The following is a 24304-nucleotide window of genomic DNA, read 5'->3' on the forward strand; positions in this document are numbered from 1 at the left end:
CACACTTGCTTTTATGCTCTGCCTCCATCATCTTGAAATTCTTAACTATTTTCGAACGAGGGCCTTGCATTTCCACTTTGCACTGTGTCCTGCCAATTATGCAGGACCTAGTGTAGGAAGCTTCAAGGTTTGGAAGTGTTAGTTAAGAGTTATGTGCCAACCCTTGTTCATAGATATAGCAATTGAAGGAGATCATGTCTGTGCAGAGGTCACAAAGATGCTATTTCCATTCTGTCCTGGGTCTTTCCTTTTCCGGGAATAATGCATGTCTCTAGTTAGCTGGAAGAAATAGATATGAGGTGAATCTCTGTCATGCAGAATTATTATTTTTTACATTAAATTCTCATTTGAATAATATTGAATTAAAGCTCTCATTTTTCTGTGGTATTACAGAAGAACCATGGACTTCCCTACTCCCTTCTCTTAGAATTTTACTATTTAGAAGAGATTAAAATCACCTTTCTTCATCATGATACAAGGTGTCGTTAGTACATTCCCCCCACTGTCTTCCTCATTCTGGGACATCAGTTTGACTACCTGGATCAAATGGCTTAGCCACGTGAAAGGCACAGACTTCTAGAGCTGGAAGGGATCTTAGAGGTAACATAATATGATACCTTTGTTTCACTAAAGAAGAAATACTTAGCAAGTGCCAGGTATTGTGCCAGATGCATGGCACAGAAATAAGTGCAATAGGTTACAATAATTTGTTTCAAATCTCCCAGCTAATCAAAAGTAGACATGGAATCAAAGTCATACCATTTAACCCTGAAGATAGTAGATGTTTCCTATATCACTGTTTTCATATTTACAAATAAATCTTCTAAAACCTTTAGGTTGGAAGAATCCTCAGATATACTGTGCTTGCAACACTCTTACCGATGCTTACAGGAGCCCCTCATAGTTGCCATGCAGATCCTGGAAATGAATTAGGCAGGTGGGGGGTGTCAGCAGCAGTGAGGTGTGGCAACTGAGCACAGGCCCTTTCTAAGGGGAGTGGCAACAGGCAGCCATTCTCAGCCTTAGTTGCTTAGTACCCTGTAGAATTAGGTGCTCCCTTTTCCAGATCTTTTGAGATTTAAAGAAAACCTAAGAATTCAAGTTTTATGTAGAATTCTACAAATTTTAAGTGTGGGCCCAAACAAAAAGCAAACAAACAAAAAATCCCCAACAACCCCAAAACAAAAAACAAATGTTAAGATGCTCTAACCCCCCCAAAAAAAAATCTATCTGGGGGCTTGGCCAGCTGGAATCCTCTGATTCATATCTTGTCCTCTCTTCTTACTCAACCAATGATCCCTTTACTCCCTCCTAGATGCTGCTAGGTTTAGGAGCACAAAGACATCCCTCAGAAATAAATGTAATCACTTTTGGCAATATATATTCAAGGCTTTCTGTTGGATTTCCCCAAGCCTTCTCTGAAGGCTTTTCACACCTCTAGTATGTATGCTGATGTTAGTTTTCAAGCTGGTGTGTAACAGTAGCAAACTCTATACAATTAGTAATTATTAGAGCTAATGATTCCTGTCATCTCACAAAATCTCAGAAAGGTTTTGTTACAGGGAAATGAATTTCTCAGTTTGGGTGACAGTTTAAGAGTTCAACTTTTTGGGGATGAACATCAAGTGAAAATGTTTTAGGGCATGGAGACAAGTCTAATGGTTAGGGTGATATCATTTGTAAAGGTACTTTGTATTAAACAGTGACACTGCCAGGCTCAAACAGTATACTTATGCTTCTTTTAATTCTCCAGAGAAGGTGAAACTTTTTAAGTCTCTAATTTTACTGACCAAGCGAGTGACTAAATCTATTCCTTTGAAGAGCAAGTTAGTCACTCATCCTAGCACAAAAGGTTATCAGTTTTACATTCATTCAATTGCCTCTTTGATTCCATTGTATTTTCCACCTGTATAAAGCTATGCCTGCTTGGTTTGTCCGTTAGTGTTATTAAGGTGTCATGGGGGGCATTTTCCTTTGTGGAAAGAGTGACTGTCTGTCTTTAAAGGCCTTGATCTAAAGGTGGCATTCCTTAGACAACTTACAATTGATTCTTTTCCTTTCTTTTTTCCCTCTTAGGCACGCAGGCACTCTAGTGGTGTTTTTCATTCTTCACAGTGCAGAAATTGTGTGAAAGACAATAGGCTTGTTTCTAATTTGGTGTTTCCAAAAGCTTGGCAAAATAGAAATAAGACTGTATTCAAAAGTTGAAAAAGAGCATGTAAATAGCAATAACTGAAATTTGTGATTAAGCAATTAACAAAAAAGAACCCTATGAAGTCATTAAAAGTATAAAGAGGGAGGCGCTTCCTGCTTTATCATTACTGGGTTTGAACTGTTATTATTTAACATTGATTGAGCACCAGCCACGTGGGAGCCATTCTGGGAACAGAAGAGTTGGAAACAGTCACTTCCTAGTGGCTTCTCTTTGGAGCCAGCAAGAAAACCTGGAGATGCTGTAGGAAGCTCTCAGGGATAAAGGTAGGGGGTCAAGGGGAGGGAATCCAGACAGCACGTTTATTGGGGACTACCTGGAAGAGAACGTGGGCTTAGGAGCAAAACAGAATCTCGCCTTTCCTCTAGTTGTCTCTGGAGCTTTAGGCAAGTTACTTCATTTCTTTCAGCCTCAGTTTTTTCATCTATGAAATGGGAGTGGTACTGTATCTCCTACAGAGTTTTTGTGGGAATTGATGATCAATATAAAGTCAAAGTATCTAAGTACTCAGTAAAAGCTATTTTATTATGAATTTTGCTACTAACTGTCTTCATTTATAACCAACTCATTGTTTTATAATATTGATTAATTCCAAGAATATTTAAATGTCATAAAGAATTTGAAAAAGAGGAATTCAAAGGCACCAGGGGGAAGTGTACCAGTCAGTTAGGATAATGTTATTTCATTTGGCTTTCAGCCAAGCAAATGTTCAGCTGCCAGTTAAAACTGTACCACCTGCCTTCACCCTCTCTTTAATATATTCTTTAAAGTAGCATGGTGGAAAGTATCCAGCTACACTTAGAGCATGTCTTTTAATTTGCAGTTTTGAGCATCCAGATTCTAGAAGAAATCCTAGTTTTGGACTTACAAACAATGAAGGAATTTCAAGGCTTGTACCTAACATGCTAAGAGGGAACACTGTAGAGGCCAATGCTTTCGTAATATATTTTGCTTAGGATTTATTTCTTTTTATATAAAATGATGCTTTTTCCCTCATGAATAGAAACAGATGCAAGTTGAAGATTATGTAAGAATGGTTTAGTAGAGATAAGGATATTTTCACTTGTGAGAGATGAAATGAGCTAGAGGAGAGCAGAGAACAAAAGCATTCTTTTGCAGCAGGGAATATATTTGATGACCTGATGGAAATATTATACACTTTCCAAAGTGCTTGATATTACAACTATCATTTTGTAGTGTGCACTTCACTCAGCACATTTGCTATTTTATTTTAATGCACATGGCTAGCACTAGAAGTGGGAAGTGTTATGGATAAGAGATTAGATAAACTTGGAAGATACAGCAGCTATATTAATCAGGACAAAGCTGAGGAGCAGGCATGCCAGGTACCCCACAGAGAAGTTTAACTTCCTCAGTATTGTCAGAGGAATGCAACAGGCAATGCAGTAGAGTCTCAAACAGGCAAGAAAATTGAATGTGGCAAATTCCTAGAAATAAATAGAACTTTTGAAAATAGTTAATAATGACCAAGACAAAGTTTGGCACATAGTAGGCACTCAAAAATATGGAAACATTTGTATTAGTCCCCTTACTTTCAGGAAGCATGATATTATTGCGGGCTAGTAGAATATTAGAGACTATTTATTGAGCATCTCCTGTGTTCCCTGAATATTCTAATAAAACTCTGTTCAATTTGCATCATAGCACTTAACCAACAACAGAAAAATTCTTATCTTCTCATCTTCTTCAGTTTCCTGTGGTAGGCCTCTATAAAGCTCGCCACGTTGAGGAAGGTTTTCAGATTTATCCTATGGATTTGAGATTTGAAAATTTTCAACCTCGGCTTTTGCATATCCCTATCCCCAGTGGCTGACAGCTGTTTCTCTCCTCCCCTCTTGCACGTAACTTTAGCCTCTAACCCTTAGTTCTTGCCAATCCTCTTAATAAAATCTAGATTGCCTAACAATGGGGTGTGGCCCGAGGAGTCTGCATTTCTAACAAGCTTCTAGGTGATGCAGAGGTTGCTGGTTCAGACCACACTTGAGTAGGAATGAACCAGGACATTGTGTCATTAGGGTATGTATTCAAATAACATGTTCTTTTTTTTAAAAAATGCAATTTTATTGAGATATATTCACATACCAGATAATCATCCAAAGTGCACAATCTGTATTATATAGTTGTGTATTCATCACCACAATCAATTTTTGAACATTTTCATTACTCCAAAAAATAAAAAGTAAAAAATAATAAAAACAAAAATAAAAAAACACCCAAAACATCCCATACCCCTTATCCCTCCTATTATTTATTTATTTTTTGTCTCTTTTTTTTCTTACTCATCTGTTCATACACTTGATAAAGGGAGTGTCAGTTGCAAAATTTTCACAGTTACACAGACACACTGTAAAAGCTATATAGTTATACAATTGTCTTTAAGAATCAAGGCTACTGGATTACAGTTCAACAGTTTCAGGTATTACCTTCTAGCTGTTCTATTACACTAAAAACTAAAAAGGGATATCTATATAATGCATAAGAATAACCTCTAGAATGACTTCTCAACTGTATTTGAAATCCCTCAGCTACTGAAACTCCATTTTGTTTCATTTCTCCTTCCCTTTTTGGTCCAAGAAGCCTTTCTCAATCCCACGATGCCAAGGCCAGCCTCATTCCCGGGAGTCATGTCCCTTGTTGCTATAGAGATTTACACCCCTGGAGTCATGTCCCTTGTAGTGGGGAGGGCAGTGGATTTACTTGCAGAGATGACTTAGAGAGAGAGGCCACATCTTAGCAACAAAAGAGGTTTTCTGAGGGTGACTCTTAGGTATAATTATAAGTAGGCTTAGCTTCTCCTTTGCAGGAATAAGTTTCATAAGGGCAAACCTCAAGATTGAGGAGTTGGCCTATTAAATTGGTAGTCCCCAATGCTTGCAAGAGTATCAGGAATTCCCCAGGTGGGGAAGTTTAATATCTCCACATTTTCCCCCAGAAATAATGTGTTCTTAAGGTTGAATGGCCCAGAAAAATAATCAGAGGTTCTGATGGGTATCAAACCCCTGTTATTTGTAGCATGACCAATAAGATAGTTATTTCAAATAAATGTGTATGCAAAACTTATGAATCCTTCTGAGAAGGTAAGGGCTTTAAATTAGAGCTAGTTTTGATACTTTCCTCAATCATTATTTATCCAAAATATAGGTTTAAGACAACAACAGCAAAGTTTTATAACTCAGTCATTTGTTGTTACAAATAGATTTTCTATCCCAAACTTACAAGCCATATTGTTAATTGACAATTAAGAATAATGTGCATCTATTGAACTAGCTTTAATTAATTATTCCACTTTGCTCAGTAAGTTTCAAGAGTAAGCAAAAAGGTTTGTTTCGAGGGTTGAAGGATGTGTTTATAGCTCTGATGATGAACTAGAAGGTCAGCATGCCCAAAGTATACATATGCCCATCTTTGGGAGAATTTTAAAGGAGTGTACGATTGTGGGAAGCATAATGGTAGGGTTCTTCCACACTTAGATATTTTGTAGCAATGATACATCTGTGTCCTATAGGAAGCCACCCAAATTGTTGGCAGAAGTAGAATACCAATGGTTCAATTCTAATGAAATTTGTTTATTTTATTATGTGTGTGTGTAGCCTTATTTCAAATTTGAGTTCTTTCTGAGATGCAAAGACTAAATGTGGAAAAAATCTAAACTCTGCAAGGAAAAGCTATTTTTAATGTCCCCAACTCATTTTTTTTCTGAAATGCTTCTTTCTTCTCTTCATCCATCCTCTTATATCAGGTACCTATTGCCTTATAATACTCCCATCTTTTATGCAAGATTCTTAGGGAGTAATCTAGTATCAGCTATTGGAAGCATAATATAAATCAATGTTACTTTTCCCAGGCATATTTACATTTAAAGCCTTATTTTAATTGTGGATTGGAAAATGATGTCCCAGATATTGCGAGTTTAGATGTTAATGAGTTAATAGTGCCAGAGTAACATTATAGAGATTCAGATTCAAGCAAAAGGCTATTATAGAGATTCTGGTTGCAGCACAAGGCTATGCTTTATTTGAAGCATGGATTTATTTGAAGACTGAAATAGCCCTTCTGGTTGGCTTGGAAGTTCTTTGGGATGCAACTAGCTTTATAATTAGCTAACAACTGATCAATACCATGTGTTCCAGTTTGCCAAAGACTCTTCTCCCCCTAAGCACCCCCCCAAAAAAAAACCCTTAAACTTGAAAAGGATAATTCAGATTTTCAACATGAAAAGGGGTCATACTACATTATACCTTGCAAAAATGCCTTCTAATTTTGCCATTTTCTCCCACTATACTGTGGGTTCAGGTGTTACATTAGAAAACGGTTGCAAAAGCAGGAAAAAGGCTAAGGAGAGCTAGCTTTTTGCTCATTCATTTATTCTTTCAACAAATACTTATGAACTTACCTGGAACTGTGGTGGGTACAAAGAATTTTTTTCCCCTTTGAGGGGGAGAAGCCTAGTCTTTTGGGATTTGCCTTCAAATAATGAATTCCTCATGTAAGAAAAAGATTAAAAATAAAGCTTCCCATTAGGACAAATAACTGGACACCATATCACTCAACCCCATGGGGGTCTTTTGCATGGGGACCTCTGTACACAGTGGGCCCCCTGGAGTTTTGTAGTGTCCAACCCACCCAGACTTCTGAGGCAGCTCTGTGATACTTACTTTAGGAACAATGAAAAAAAAAATTTTTTTTGTAGCAAAATACTCCCCAAGATATTTTTCCTCCTCTGTTAATATGGTAACCACATTCCTTCAACAAAGAATTCCAAATTGGTCCAAATACTCTAAAATATTTTCTCCTTAAAGTTCAGTTTTCATTAATTAAGCACTTCATTAGGGGAGAAAGTGAAACAACAAAGAAAGGTTTTCTTTACCACTCATTTGAGTGATTTTTAGTGACCCTAGCTTATCATCATAGATTTTCAGGGCTATTAAGAGGCAGCTCTTATCTTCCTGACTCCCTGATTGGATGGGAACTGTTCAGTCCTCCCTTCCAACAAAAATTACCCCCTTCCCAGCAAATATTTGGCTTCTCTTTATGCAAATTAGATGAAAATAAATAAATAAAAGCACAAATTGAGCCAGTTAGGCAAAAGGCCTAGTAGTCTCTGTTTAGTTCCAGAAAAATCAAAATCCTCAGTGCCCTTTCATCGTGCTTTTTAAACAAAGAAACTTGCAATTAAAGGTGGTCTCTTTGACTTGGGCCAGTGCAGGCACACAACCATCAAAGGGCTCCATAAGTAATTAGTGATGTGAATGCAGCCCTCACATTCTGAGATGTGTATATATCTACCCAAGCAGAGGGGAAATCGTGTAATTAATTTTGAAGCTGTTATGATGTTTCAATTGATTTGGATCAGAAAAAGGAGAACAATTAAGAAGAATCAGAAAACAATATCCCTTTTAGTATTCTAAAGGGAGGAGAAAAATTAAATAGGAGTTTAATTGAAAAATTCTGATCTATGTGAGGGAAATAGAATGGTGTGTGAAAAGGAATCCTGACTTCTTATGGGAGGACTAGTATAAGATCAGCAGCTTGGACAATAAAAGTTTAAATTTTAATGACCATAGACGCCTCCAATAGGTGGGAAGATCAGAAGCCAAAATATTAAAAATTGTTCCAGGTACCCACTTAACTAAAAACTTTTGCTTGAATAGCATTCTACCAGAATTATTCTGTCAGAAAAATCTTCTACCATATTAATTCCTAGTAAAAAGTAGGAAATACTGGTACCATTTTAATCATTTTACATTCTTTTCTGGGCTATTTTACTTCCTTCTTTTGACCCTTTAACCATAAATTGGAGTAAACAGGCCTATCTTCTTAGTTTAGATCTTCCTGAAAAATGTCATTAGTATTTATTTGTTCAATGTAGAAAGCATGATGATACATCTCCATGCTGATGATATAAGATGTAATTTGAAAAAATACATTTTAAAGTTTCCAAAACATCCTTGTATATCATTTCTAAGAATTATATGGTCAGAAAAAAATTGCACTGTCCCCATACACCTTTATCAATTACTCATTATTTAATTGACTATTTAGTGTTTACTATTTTCAGCATCTTACTTCCTACTGCTGCTTCTTCCATTATGACTAGAGAAATGCAGGGGTCTCCTCATGTCCACTGGACTCATAATGCCCTTGTGAACACAGATTTTCAGGAAAGCCAACTTAGATCTGAAACTTTATTGCATTGGAACCCAAAAAATCATGTCCTTCAGAAGTCTGCTTAAATAAAGAGTCTTGCAGGCAATACAGACAAGAAAATATATATTACATTAACCATGGGTTCTACTGCTTGGCAGTTTTCTTTAATAATAAAGATGAACCTGCAAATTGTGGCAGAAGTTTGGTCTTAAAAAGAGACTAAAACTAATGTGCAATAAATCTTGTTCAAATCGTATAATTCATTCTCTTCTGATAAGTGCAGGACATGACATCTTCTGATCCAGTTTATTAGAATGGTTGTTTGCTAATCATTTAAGAAAATTGGAGTGAAAAGAAAAGAAATGGGTAAAAAGTCATGTTTATAGAGACAACCATTTTTAGCCTGGATTTGTGGCCAAAGGTTAGAATTCTCCTTCCTGATGAGTTTGGCATTTTGATTTTCTTGAATTCAAAGTACTCACTATCTTGATAGAGCATGTCAGGCAGGCCAGCAAAGAGGAAGAGTTGCTCCTATCCTCAAAACTCTATGTCCTGAATTAGTCTTTTAGGAGAGCAGCAGGGCATGGTTAATGGTTGACATAGGAAACAACCTGTTAGAATGCCTAAAATGATATTTATTTCAGTACCACATGTTAGAATGTGTTAGATAAAAGATTCTGTTTTCATCCCATATTATAGTAAGCAAAACTTCACACTAATTGAGAATGTTGTCCAGTAGAGCATCCTTTCCCAGCTCTTTCGCATCCCTTCTTTTTCTCCCTCTGATGCCAAAGAAAACGGTCCCCTAAGGAAACTGTTTGTGGTGCATTCTAGGAGATTTCATGAGTTTTCATAGACTCTGACCACCTCTTTGACCCTATTTTGAAAACAACACAGACAAGCAAAAAGCTACAGAATTTACAAGTAAGATTTGACTGAGAAACTTAGTAAGCCTTGATCCATTTTTATATTTTTATTCCTTCCATTCATTAACCTCTCTTTCTTTCTCAACAATTGTACTTTCTTCACTTCTTTCCTAGCTACCTGTGCCAGTTTGAATATATTGTGTCCCCCAAATGCCATTATCTTTGATGTAATCTTGTGTGGACAGATGTTATCAAGTGTTGATTAGTTTGTAATTCTTTGAGTGTTTCTTTGGAATGCGCCCCACCCAGCTGTGGGTGATGACTCTGACTGGATAATTTCCATGGAGGTGTTGCTCCACCCATTCAGGGTGGGTCTAAGTTGATCAGTGGAGCCATATAAATGAGCTGACATAACAGAAGGAACTCAGTGCAGCTGTGAGTGATGTTTTGAAGAGGAGCTGCAGCCAAGAGGGACACTTTGAAGAAAGCACAGAAGCTGCAGATGAGAGACAGTTGAAGACAGCCATTGAAAAGCAGACTTCTGCTCTGGAAAAGCTAAGAGAGGACAAATACCCCAAGTGCAACTAAATGACATTTTTGAGGAACTGCAGCTAGAGAGGAACGTCCTGGGAGAAAGCCGTTTTGAAACCAGAACTTTGCAGCAGATGCCAGCCACATGCCTTCCCAGCTAACAGAGGTTTCCCGGACACCATTGGCCATCCTCCAGTGAAGGTACCCGAATGCTGATGTGTTACCTTGGACACTTTATGGCCTTAAGACCGTAACTGTGTAACCAAATAAACCCCCTTTTATAAAAGCCAGTCCATCTCTGGTGTTTTGCATTCTGGCAGCATTAGCAAACTAGAACACTACCCCACAGAGAGATGATTTTTGTGCCCTCCCTTGAAAGTAGAGTGTACTGTTGGGTAGCTGTCATTTACCCTGCCATCACTTAAAACGTGCTCCTTGGACTATTTCCTCCCTAGAAAGTAGCTGTTCTGAGGATGGTGTTTACAGAGTGCATCTCAATCCCGTGATAACAAATCAAAGTGCCATGGAGTCTCAAATACAATCTTTTCGAAAAACAGTACGATTTTGAAAAGGGTGAGATTGGGTTTCCCTGCTATTACATAATAAAAGAGACTGGAGGTGTCCCAGGCTGGGAAACCCCAGCATTCCTTCCTTCCACCCCTCCCCTGCTTTCCTGCTCCTTCACTGCCTAACCATGTGAAGACGCTGCAGAGGCTTTTTCCTGGTTACTAACGCTTCTGTCTCCTTGACAACTAAACTTTTCAAAGATTACAGGGAAAATGTTTTCTTCAGCCCTGGAGCTGTTTTAATGCTTTCAAATGTCAGAAAAAAGATTCTACAGTCCCAAGGGGTGGGGGGTGGTGTGAATGGGGGCAAGAGGCAATATTTAAAAACACTTTCAGTTGGTTCTGCACCAGGCAGCAACCTTCAAAATGTACATGCTGATTTTAAGAATAAAAAAGAATGTAAATAAGTTGTGGAAGAGGCTTTGCAATTAAGCAGAGCTGGACCTCCCTATTTGGCTGCCCCAAAGGCAATGGGTATCAGGTATCCTGCTTTCCTCTACCAGTTCTCAAGCCAATAGGGATTTGAATTTACAATTGCTGGGGACAAAAAGGGAAAGGAAGCTGGGTCACAAAATTACTAACACCTATCTTCATCTTGAGTATGCAAAGAAAATTCAATTTTTTACATTTCCCTATTACTTAGTAAATCTCCATGATCTCCCACCTAATAAATATCAGTTCATTTGGGTTATCTTTAACTGATCCCTAATTTGGACATTCTTTTTAGGTAACTTGGTTTCATGGAAATAATGTGTTTTTTCAATCTCTTCTCCAACCCAAGGACTCCAAACCATCCCCCCACCCCCCAAAACATCTGGGTTTATTATCTTCTCATGGTGATGAGAAAATAGAATCTCAGATCTTTGTTTAGTAATGGTATGCTTCTTTCTGGAATAGTGATCGGAGGTGTGACTGGTCTTGGATATTCTGCTGGTTTATACCTGGGCATTCTGCTGAAGGATACACCAGGTAGGCTTTAGTGTTTCTTTCTTGGTTTCCTCAGAGTGCTGTGGTCTTCTCTTCTTGGTTTGGCACCATCTAGATACTCCCTAGTGCTGTGAACACTTCTAAGGGAGAACCATAACTGCCTTACTTTAGGCAAAGACGTCTATCTGCCTTGTAGTACTCAGCTGTAAGTCCCTGTTTCCCTTTTTCCCTGCAATCGTAACTCAGTCAGAGCCTTAACTGACATTCTTGTTCCTTCAGACACTGGTAATTACGTCTGGGTCCCATCCAGTGCCTTCCCCATGACCCAGCACCAACTCCCACCCATTCACCCTCCTGGATAGACAACCAGGAAGTAGTCCTTTAAATTCCATGCTGTTTCTGCATTCTTGTTTCTCTCCATAACTTGCCCTTCACCCCCCACCCCCATCACCATGTCTTTGAGGAGCAAGATTCACTTTTATTTTCCCCTTTTTCTATCTAGTCCTTTCCCTACCTTGCACTTTTCTCTATCTCCACTTCCAAGCTTGAGTTTTAATGGTGGACAAGGTGTGGGAGAATTGTGGAGAGGGGGGAGATGGAAATTTCCTAATCAATCTATCCGATCGTAGATAGGGAGATTTTTCAAATATACCTGTTGAAAATTGTATTCAACCCAGATTATTACCTGAGATCACACTGGTAAAAGAAGAGAGCAAGAGGGGGCTGAAAGCTTTAAGCAATGATTAAAGGGAAAACACATCATTAGATTGGGAGAGGAGCAACAACAGTAGGTATTTATAGGATTAGGGGAGTTCCACAGGGCAGTGAATGGGAAGAAGAGATTTTAGGGTTTACTTAGGGCCATCTTGGAATGTGCTGAATGAAGAAAGGAAATGGGAGGGAAGGCAAGGTCAGAGATGAGAGAGGTTGGATTATATACCAAGGAAGAAAGAGACTAGCACAGATCAATAAGAGGAAGCAAAGCTGGGAGGGAAGGGAGTCTAAGAATAATTTAGGTAGTCAGGTGTGGGCCTATTGAGGTCAAGATATGAGAAGTGACATTCTTGAAAGTTAGATGTGTGGAAGGCATTTCCTTAATGCAAATCTTACTCAGTGCATCGTCCTAGGGTGGCTCCTTAACAAAGGCAAACAGGACATGCCAAACAAAATACACAACACTGCTTATTGGTCCATTAAAAATAATAAAATTTGGGGGGATGGGGTCTCATTCTGGGTCCCATGCAAACAGGCCCTTATTCACCATCTCAACTGTGAGATCCAACATGAGCAGACAAATCATCCTATTCATCATCAATTCCATCAGTTATTGATACTTATTAGACCCTTGTTATCTATTTACCGAATGATGAATGAATAGATCAGTCTACTGAGTTCTTATGGAGTAGAAGTCTCTAGCCCAAATAAGTTTATCCTTGAATATTGTTTAAGTATACACTCTAATTCAACCTCAACTGAAAAAGGAGTTGATACATATACCAGATCATTTAGGTAAATTAGCCACAGGAAAAAAGATTTCAAAAGGCAGAAAGTATTCTAGAAGTGACCAGTTAAGATATCCCTGTGAGGTTCTCTATTACCTTGCCAGGAAAGTAACAGCCCATCATCAATACAGATAATTGCTGAAGCCCAGGGATAGGAAAGGCATCTTAATTAAAGATTCTATTGGAAACATATGTGAACCAATCCAATTTCTAGGCTATGGGGCAATAATAACCTTCCTATCTAATATGTTTCTTATTTTTATGAGCATTTATTGTTTGGAGTAATATTGTCTAATTGGACCAAGCACAGGGGAAAAGAACATTAATACTATTTTCTCTGTGCCATTTGCTATGCTGTTTGCCTTTGAATGGGAATGTGACTGCAGAGCACTGGAGTAAAGCCCCCACAAAACTTGACTTCTAGGACATGATGAACAAAGAGTAGAGGACCCAGAAAAGTCCACTGGATAAAGATATAGGTGCTTTTAATCTATTTGCACTCAGGTATTGCTGCTGACTCAGATTTCCCTTGTGATTCATGTCACTGAAATCCCATAAGAAAGTTAAACATAGATATTTAAATACAAAATTCAAAGAAGAAAATTAAGGAAAAATCTGAAATTGCCATTAGAAGTAGTAACATAAACTCTAAACAATGTATAACAACTTTTTTCTGCTTGCAATAAAACGATTATACCTTGCAATAATAATGTCTGGGTATAAAATTCTTTAAATTTTGGCTTACATCAATTTTCCCACAGATTATGTTTTTCTAAAGTCTGAGTTTATGTGTTTGAAATAGAGGGGGAAACGGCTTCTCAATCTGAAACCATGGTTGGTTGCATAGAATAGTTGCAATATGTTCAACAAATAGTTCTGATTATGGCTCAGTGTATTCTTAGGGGATTTTCCATGAGGCAGGGCGATAGACATTATGTGGTTTGTCTTCTTCTACTGGTTAATGATAGATAAGAAGTTCTCATCTACACTATTGCTTTAATTTCTTCTCTTTTAACACTGCCACTAAACATGTGGTGCTATTAAAAGAGTTGATAAACTATGGGCTTATATTGATGTGATATATGCACGACTATTGGCCATGCTACTTTTCAATAGCACAGCAACCAAACCAATGGGCATCTTATTAAGAAATCTCTTTTAGCACAATAATTCAGTCCATCTGGTAGCCTGATGTCGGAGTTGACAAAGTATTCTCTCCAACCCAGTTGCTTTTATTAATGGTGAGACACAGTGAGGAGCATAGGATAGCTCCCCACTGAGTTCTCCCAAACATGCTTTGTTTCCTTTCTCAGCATTCTTTTCCCGTTGGCTGAATTTCTGCCCCTTGATGTCCCTTTCTATCCTTTACCATCTTTGTTGACATCAGGAATAGTCTTTATTTAGTTGTTGGTATGTTTGCTTGTTTTAGCTCAGATGGCCTAGAGGGCAGGACCCAAGTGGCAAACTGGATTAGCTGGGTTAATATTATTTCTGGCCTTGTCTTTGGGGTCAGGCTTGAGAGCGTGTGAGGGTGGAAGTCCAATGAACCACACCGTCTGAGCAAGCGGCCTTTCAGACAGAGCCCGCGTCTGTTGCTTGAGAATTATAATTAGGTGGCTCTGACCACACCAAGACATTATGAGTGGAGACGTATTTGAGATTTGAGTCCTCACTGACAGGACCTGGTAGCTAATTCCTCTAGCAGTAGTTAATTAAGAGTCACCTGTTATCTGTGTCTCTAACTTTAACACAATCCATCATGAGATACCCTGATGCCAAATTCCTTTTGACTTTTTCTGATACCCTTTAATTATTCACTAGAGTAGAGATGTTTTAGGGCATGGAAGGGGGAGGGGGTGAGAAAGCTGACATATCTGAACAAGTGAGTAATTTATAATGGAACTAAAATATTCATAAAATGACAACTCAGATACTTCAATTAACACCATCCATTCTATTTTCATTTCAAATAGTAAATTGAAGCCTCTGGATAATGCTTGCTTTGCAATGGATGTTGCATTTCTGAATTGAGCAGGCAAATTTGAAGTCACTACCTTTGTGCTCAGTTGATCTCTTTAGGTCTAGAGTAGAAAATGTGTTCCATAGACATCAGTATAAATATCAAAAGTGGAAACTCTGTCTAGTGAATTCATTTTCTAAGCTAATTATTCTTCAGGATTTCTAGGAATACTGGTCACTGATTCAATTTGGTTACTTCATAGCATTTTGAATTGGCTTGTTAGTTTTCTTTTTTTGGATGGGGAGGGTTCAGGGACACAAAATTTTTATAAATCATATCCTTAGTAGTTCATGTTTCATTCTTACAACTGGTCCATGTATGACCCGATTTTATTTATTTATACAGTTAGTTAATTAATTATTTAAAATATGTAATCATCACTTGCATAAGCATAAAACAAAGTAAAAGCTGAACCTTGACAATGGCCTAAATATCTAATCATTTGCCTGTCCCATAATGCATCCCCCAGCTTGTCCTTGTTGGAGGGGAAATCTGAAATCAGAAAGGATAAGTGACTCATCCAAGTTCAACAGCAGGTAAAGTAATGATGATTTCAAATACAGGTTTTAACCTCCTAACCATTAAGTATATGTTTTAAAAAAATAGCAGTACGTCAATGAGGTTGTAAGTAAAAGAAAGCTTCATGGAAGAGATGGCCCTTTATCTCATTGTCAGCTGATGATTTACCTCTTGCACATAGGTAAAAATGAAAAACATTGGATACCATTCTGGGAGTAATATGCACTTTTTTTTTTACAAACATGTAACCTTAAATAGTTATCTGTAAAGACAAGATGTACAGTATAGGAAAGAGCGATAAAATATAAACCTGAACATCTATAAAGCCATCTATACATATATAGGATACATTTGCTGTGCATTCATAAACCATTAGTCTAATAGGCCTCATTTGTGCAGGCTAAGATTTCCGTCAGTAAAATCTACACACGGTTTTTAAAAAATTATCACCAAGTGCCTCCTTTTATATATATATCCAACCAACATCTCCCCCTTAATATAGTCACCTTGGAGGACTTTGGTAGTTGCCCTAACAAGGCTGCCAATTTCTTGAAACATTTTTGGAGCTTCTTTTAATTGTATTGTTACTTACTGCCATCTCAAAAGATGCGTAACAAAACCAATAACATTATTTTAATATTCTATCTCCTCATACTGCAACCACCCAGAAGAGCAGTGTTCATCATATCAGTCAGAGTTTTTTGTTGCAAGCAACAGAAACTGACTCTGACTAATGTAAATGTAATAAGGAATTTATTGGGTAAAAAAACAGGTATCTCATAGAATCTCTGGGATGACTGGAGAACAGGGCTTTTTAAACTGGCAAAAACCAAAGGCAATCATACAGTTAGAAACACAGTCCAAATACTGCCCATGACCCAGTGTTGTGAAAGCACATCTGGTATCACAACTGAGTGTGGGGTGCCATGGCACCTGCTTCTGACACTGTCAGCAATGGACGCTGGCTGCTGCCATTGGCACCCTGTGTGTTGCTGTCATGGCCACTGGAGCCAGAAATAATTCTCCCCTGTCCCTGTTTCCTTGATCTGGTAGCTTCAGATTCAAAATCTGCTTGGGTCCCTCTGACTGACTTAATCTGAACCATGGTCCCATGGCACACAGGAGAGCTGGGTAAAGGAGCTTTATCACTTTCTTTAGTGTTCAGTGACTACTCTTCTTATATGGCAGAGCTAGGGAGACGTTCCCAAATATTTGTGTCTCTCATCCATGGTGTAGAATTGTTTCAGATGGCCTCTGGGCCAAGGTCTGTATTTATGAGCCCAACTTATATCTCAGTGTGGTCATGTGACAATTTCTCATCAATGGAATAAAAATGGAAATAACGTGTCACTTGTGGACTGATGTGGTTAAGGAGGGGTGTGCCTTCTTCACTTCCTGTTTCCCCTTCTGTAGGACATGAAGTCAACGGAGTCCCAAGATGGAAGAGACCTGGATCTCTGAATCACTGTTTGGAAGGCCAACTGAACTACCACCTTGGAGTATTGTGTGAATGAGAAATCAACTTTGGAGATTTGTGGAGTTTATCTACTGCAGCTACTGGCATTATTAATTTTTCCCTATGCTTCACCCTCTGCACTTACTGGTATTAATTATTGAGTTTGTGGTGCAGCGATACCTCTAGGGATTTTTGAAGGCTCGAAGGAATGTATACCTACACTAGGAAGAGAATCAACTGATTAGCACCTAAAGATGGGGAGCCAGAAGTAGGTAGATTGGATCTATTAGAACTAGGCAAAACTTTCCTAACCTTTTTCTGATGTAATGCACAGGCATAGCAGTATATTCCCTTGACTTGAATCCACTCTAATATATATGTATTTTAAAAGACCAACCAACCTCACATTTCCATACTTTAAATAACATTAATACCTCACAGTCATGCAACATTTTAGTATGTCGTCACTCTGAGTTGAGCACACTGGGCTTGAACAGAAAGCTACTGAGGAAAGAAGGAGATAATTCTTCCAGTTCTAGGAGAAGGAGCTTCATGCGTTTGTTCATAAATCCATCCAATAAAAGGCTTCACACTTCAAAATATAGTTACTCTTCTCTATCACCCTAAAACAAAGACTTCCTCCACCAAATCTGTGGAACCCTTTCATGACTTCATTTTCCTTTCACAAATCTCTTTTTTTCATTTTGTCCATGTGTCTTCTGCCTATAGATGTGTCAAGCACCCCCCCCCCCAAAAGCTCCAGGCCAAGCATTTTCCCCAAAGAACAAGTCTATCTACACAAAATGTTCCAGATTGCAGAGGATTCTCCTTCTGAGTTTCACATTTGAACATCACTGACCCCACTTAATGTTTCTTGTTGGCAGGAGAAATGAGATTTTTATCTGAGGTAATTCTAATTAAATCCATGACCTGCATTTTACATGCCCTTAGAAGAATTCAGAGAACATACTCTGGGGACACTTTCTGTGGTGTCTTCTTCCAGGTGAGTTGGGAAAGGTGAAGTTTCCTTGAGGGTTGGCCAGGTGGCATGGAGGTGGTAAAATAGTCTCTAGAGTAAATCAGACTCTTCTGAAAGGCAGTGATGGGGTGTCCCTGGGTATCAGAAACCAATAGTATAACTGTCTTACATGGTATCTTTTGGATAGGGAATGAATTATGTACTAATGAGTGAAGAATGGTTATAAACTGACTTTCAGTTCCATTCATCTCCATACGTTCCCCAAATCCTGAAGACATTCTGTAAATGACTTTGTTTATATTTTGTACCAAGCTTCTTGGTATTAATTATTGAGTTTGTGGTGCAGCAACACCGCTAGGGATTTTTGAAGGCTCCCAAATGTCACAGAGTTCTGATATCTGAGCTGTCTTGAGTTTTCCACATCTCCTATGCATTAGTAAATGGAGAACAGCCTGAGAACATATTTCTTCCCTGTGGAAGTAGTTTAAATTCTCCAGGACCAAGTCATTGCCCTTAAAGATAAATTTATTGATTGCAAACCTGGGATTAGTCACCAAGAATCAAGATATGTGATCTTTCATGTTGTGGGCTGCTCTTCTAGAAAAATCACATCACGAGAAAAGAGAAGACAAAAACATCGTGTCACTGGCAAGCATCCAGGTAAGATCTTTGAGGTCCACTGCTTTGGCACTTTTACATTCCTTGGCAGAGACATTACCCCCTTCAGCAAAGTCCCTGAGAGGGTGGGAGTCACAGAGTTAGCAAAGGACATGGGAGAGTCAGGAAAGAAAAAGAAGCAGGGCCAAGGGTTTACCAGCTCTGGAAATCATGGCTCCTCCCTTAATAGTACCTTCCACAATTATTTCCCATTTAATTCTCACTAGACTGTAAAGGCCTAGAAGGAGTAAGTCATAGTATTAGCATCCCATTTTCCAAGTGAGGAATCTAATGATGTCATCCCCCCTACTTAAAACCCTCCTATGGCTCCCTATTGACTCTAAATAAAGTTTAAAATCCCTACAAATCCCTTTGCAGACTTGATCCTTGCCTTTCTCACAAGCTCTAACTCTTACCACTGCCCTTTCATACCACCATGCCCAAACATATTGAATGACTTAAATTTCTCCATATGCCATACCCTCTCCCTTTTTTTTTCTCAGTCTCTTACTTGGCTGGTGTTTCAGTTATCTATGACTGTGTAACAAACCACTCCAACATTTAGTGCTTAAAATAGCAGTGATGTATTCTCTTTCACGATATTCTGGGTTAGCTGGAGGGCTCTTCTGCCCATCACGTCTGCGCACACTCATGTGGTTGCCTTCATCTGATGGGCCAGCTGGAGCTGGAGGGCTCATGATGGTTTCACCCACATATCCGAGACCTTGGAAAGGCTGGGTCCTCCCTTTCCACCCGTCCTTCATTGTTCAGTTGTCTAACCGAAGCCTTTGTATATGGTGGCCACATTCCAAGAAGGTGGGAATGGAGGCTGCAAGGCCTTTTAAGGTCTAAGTGCCAGAATTTCCACAATGATGTATCCTCTACTTTTTATTGGTCAGAACAAGTCACAAGGGCAGCCCAAAAGAAAAATGATATCATTGTTGATAAGAAGAGTGACAGCATCACCTTGCAAGGGGCACAGAGACTCATGATTTCTTGGGGGCTGCTACTATAATCATAGCCACATCTGGAATGGTCTCACTCCTCACTTGGCTAATTCGTGTTTGGCTTCTGGGTCTCAGTTTGTATGCCACCTCCTTCTTTGGAATTAACCCTAGTCTAGATAAGGGGTCCCTTTTGGGGATCCCATGACATCTTGAGCCTCTTATTATAGCCTTCATTATAAGCTCTGAAATCACCTGCCCCTCTTCGTGTGCCTCTCCAGATTTTGTGTCCATCATTTTTGCCTCCAGAACATAGCACTGCACCTGGCACCTGGTAGGAGTCAAAAGGATGAAGTGCTACGAGATAAGGATCTTATCCAAGATTATACAGAAAATAAGCCCGAGTGCACCTCTGGGGCTCTTCACTCAGGGAAGGAAGACAGCATAGCAACTCTTTTATAACAATGGCTTTTAAGAATTAGTTACAAAGTAACTTCAGCAGTGGTCCTTCTGCTGATCAGGTTTGTCCTGGGGAAGAGACTGCAATTGGAGAGCAGGAGCAGCGTCTTCCTACTAAAAGTGTGGTCCAGGGACGAGAGCATCGGCATCACCAGGAGCTGGTTAGAGATGCAAAGTCTCAGGTCCAACGCAAGATCTGATGAATCAGGATCTCATTTTCACCAGACCCCCAGGCAATTCCTGTGCATTTTAAAGTGATAGAAGCACTGGGTTAGGGAACATTCCTAGGTGCTCTTTCGCACCTAATACTCCAGCACCTCAAGTGGTAGCCTCACTCTCCTTCCTAGGTGGGATATTTCTCGATGAATATCCACCGAATTTACATACTGACCTGAGTTTGCCCTCTTTGATTTTGCTTAGTACAAATCAAAGCAAAGCAACTGACATGGGCCTTTTGGTGAAGTTTCTCAGTGGCGTCCTGATGAGGTGTTTATTACTGAAACATTGTCATGTCTGAGCTATTTTAGGCTTCTATTTTACGTTTAAGGATTTAAATAGTAACAAAAGAATAACACGTGGGTGTGCAGTGTAGGCGAAAACTTGAATTTCCTAGAATTTGTGTTGTTAGGTTTCCAACCTTTAAATTGCATATGGAAGTGTTTTTCATTTAACTTTCTTTTCCTTTTTTTTTTTTCTTTCTCATTTATAAAGAGAAAGAGTCAGGAGAGTGTGTTATTCATAATAACTGGAGAAGGAAAGCAGAAAACCACAGCTATGTGAAATGTGGAAAGAGATACAAACAAAGCTTACCTAATTTTAATCAGGACTTTTTAAAGTATTCAACATAATTGTTTTCCATGTAACACACATAAGTTAAACCAAGAGTTTCAGGTGACAGTCCATTAAACTAGGTATGCCTGTTAATAATAATATAATATAATATAACATAATATAATATAATATAAATCATTGTCATTATTTAAAGAAAAAGAACAATATCACTGTGAAGTCAAAGGTTAGTTAGAATTTCTATCCTGGTTGGGTTGGTCTTTAGCCATGTGTCTGTGTTTGTAAATGTCTCCTTTCTACCAAACCTTGTGAATAAACTCTTCAGGAACTCCACTAGCTTCACTCAGACTTGGGTTATCCAAGGCAGAAATCTCTTATGGGGAATTCTCAGGGTTGGGGACTGTCCCTTATGCACTCAAAGGCCCTGCTAATTCAACAAGGAATACTGAGACCGTCATCAAAGCCCACACAAACCCCCTATTTGCATATCTTTCTCAGTGGCATCCTGTCAACCTGCCTGAGTTGCACACGTCTTGAGCATACAGTTACTCAGCTTGTTATGAGTTAAATGATTGACTCAGGTAGCTGATATCTAGTTGGAGAAGCAGGAGAGTCAGAATGAAAAGGGCAGGCTCAGCAGCTGGCTATCTCTTTTCTGTTACTGATGAAGCAGTCCTTGAAATGCCGGTTGTCTAGAGTGGTTCTCAAACTTGAGTGTGTATCAGAATCACACGGAGGGCTTGTTGACACAGAATTCTGGGTCCCACCCCAGAGTTTGTGATTCAGTGTGTCTGGGGTGGGCTGCAGAGGCTGCTGCTGCTGCTCTGGGGTCCACAGTTTGGGAACAACTGGTCTGGAGGTTTGGTTTGGCAATACCTCCCCAAAAGTAAAGAAACATCCTTCTGAAATTGGAACAGTCTAGGAGCCTGTTGGTATCTTCGGGCTCCTGGAACACTCCGAAGGTCTGATTTATTTTTTCCTGATAGTCAAGATGAGGTAGTGGTTAAGAGTGTGATTTCTGGAATCAAGTTGCCCAAGGTGAACTCCCAGTGCCACTATTTACTAGGATAGATGATTGTAGGGCAGATGCCAAACTTACTGTATCTGTTTCCTTGTCTTTAAAACAGGGGCAATAATATCTGCTGCATAGAGCTTTATGCAGATGAAGTGAGATCAATATATGTAAAGCACAATGCTTTGCATTTAGCAAATGTTTAAAAAATCATAGCTGTTGTTAATTATTGTTACTTGCCCCTACGTGAGTGGGTTGCTCCTGAAAGTTTACCCATGGCCTGGAAGGTCAGGAGTGCACCGGGGCTCCTAAGAGGCATTGTTATGTGTAAACTCAGTGCCCAGCACTGTACATAATTCAACTCAATTCAATTCAGCAAGTATTTACAGAGTGCCCATCTATGTTGGAGACCATGCTACATGATGGGCAAATATCTAAATATTGTATTAGTCGTCTATTGCCTCATAAAATATTACCCCTCACCCAGTGGCTTAAATAAACATTTCTTATCTCATAGTTTTTGTGGGTCAGGAATTCAGGTGCAGCTTCATTGGGTGCTTATTGCTGGAAATCTCTCATGAGTTTGCAGTCAGACTGACTGCCAGGACTTCAGTCACCCAAAGGCTAATGAGGTTGGAAGCCCCACTTCCTAGGGTGCTCACTACTTCCCTTGGCAATTAGTGGTGATTGTTGGCAGGAGACCTCAGTTCCATCTCACTCGAGCCTTTCCTAGAGATGCCTGATTGTCCTCGTGACGTGGTGGCTGGCTTCTCCCAGGGTGGGTGATCCAAGAGAGAGCATGGTAGAACCCGCAATGCATTTGTGACCTAACCTTAGCATCACTCTTGTTCATTTCTGCAACATCTTACTGGATACACAAGTTGGCCCTATTTGTTGCATGTCTGGTGGGGGTGGGAAAACTAGACAGGCATGTGACTACCAGGAGGCGAGGACCTTTGGGGCCATCTTGGAGGCTGGCTACCATATCATGGGACCTGAAATTTAGAAGGAGTGATATGTCAATTAAAAAATAACTGTGCCCAAAGACGCTAAGGGAGAAGACTATCAAATAGAGATACATATTCAGCTATTCAGCACTGGATGAGGGAGGGTGGTTATAGCAGCAAACAGTGAATGTTTTGTGTGGGAGGGAGCATCTGCTTTGGACCTTGAAGAAAATGTCAGGGAGAGACATACCTACAAGAGGGACAACAGGAGGTGAGGGAGAACAAAGCACTCATGGAAAACAGTGATCAGTCCAGCATGCCTAGAGCAGAGTAAGATGAGAGGAGAATCATGGCAGATGAGCCCAGAAAACTAGGACAGATCCACAGCTGAGAGCGAAGGTGAAAGCGGTTTGTTTGAGCTCCATACTTGACCTGTGTACCTGTTCTCTCGTGATGGTCCCCTACAAAATATTTAACCCCACTTGTGATCTGTGTTTTTTGAACTGGGGACACTGTATTGACACTTTATGCATCAGCAGTCATATGTAATAAAGACCTCAAGATTGGAAATGAGGCTTCCATCCAGATAATGGGAAAATCTCCATCCTCTACACTTGTATAGCTTTTATGGTCTGTATGTCTATAAATAGGTTTGCCCAGGACACTCCACATTTATGCATGCTGCCTTTGGGTAATTGTTGAAAGTGCCTTCTTTCATTCTCAAAAATGTCCTGTTTGGGCAATAAATTGTATGGTCATTTGACCTATAGAGGACCTGGGTGGGATGAATTTTCTCATCATAGACCTATGGCTCAAAGCTTCCTAAAGACAGAAATTATGAATCAACTTTCTTGTATTCCACGACACCTAGCCCCATACCTTAGTTAGAGAAGGTGCTAAATACAGATCTGCTTTGTTGGTATCATATACTTTATAGAAAAGATGACAAATGGGCCTAAAATACAATGTTAAAACACATTCCAGTAGTTGGACAGATGTCGTAAATTTCCATGGAGGGGAGGAAATGGAAAGGGGAGGAAAGGAGAGGCCATTAGCAGAGATTCACTCAGCATTTAAAAGGTTAACATAGTTCTTCAAGCTCTGGGTGTGAACTACATTGTGTTTTAATAATACCTCTAATACCTGTGCATTTATATAAGCAGAACAAGTGAAAAGCTGCCTCGCAGAAATTAGATTAAACTGTTGAAGGAGACAGTCATTTTAATAAGGAGCTTCTATATAAAAAACCCTTGATACTTCGTTATCTATTTATTCCTCTCAGTCACTCAATTTTATTTTATCCTTCATAATTAAAAGGGATACAAAACCGAGTCTTTAAAAAATGATCCAATGCCACTGTGTTTTGTGTAAACAATATTGGTGGGGTGGAGATCTGTTTGCCTGCTTCAGGGTCTGTTTGTGTTCTGCCTCTCCCTCACCCCATCTTTACGCTTTCTTCCCATGAGGTCTTTGACAGCTTCTCTGGGTGGAGGGTGTAGAAATACCTTGTGATACGTAACTATTGGTAGAATTGTGCTCACACATAGAGGATTACATGGCTGCAGCATTCCGAAGATGAAGCAGGCAAACTTAACATTTCTTTTTTTTATCTAGCTAGCATTTATCACCTTCTGTACTCCCTGGGTACCCCATCTTTACTGGTATCAGAAAGCATCAGCTCCTCACTCAGTCCCTCACTCTCTCATAAGTCCCCTGAATTAAACTTTTGTTTGGGGGGCTCTGTTGAAAA

At 39.3% G+C, this 24304-nt stretch overlaps 1 long non-coding RNA gene across 1 annotated transcript; it reads left to right on the forward strand.

The window, feature by feature from the left end:
* The first annotated feature begins 11239 nt into the window (after positions 1–11239).
* On the forward strand, positions 11240–16734 carry LOC119529451. Its single transcript, XR_005215869.1, has 3 exons — positions 11240–11312; positions 15262–15328; positions 16725–16734. It is a non-coding gene; the product is annotated as an uncharacterized LOC119529451 (long non-coding RNA).
* The last annotated feature ends 7570 nt before the right edge of the window (positions 16735–24304 follow it).

Source organism: Choloepus didactylus, chromosome 1, assembly GCF_015220235.1.
Source record: "Choloepus didactylus isolate mChoDid1 chromosome 1, mChoDid1.pri, whole genome shotgun sequence".
NCBI classification, from domain to species: Eukaryota; Metazoa; Chordata; class Mammalia; order Pilosa; family Megalonychidae; genus Choloepus; species Choloepus didactylus.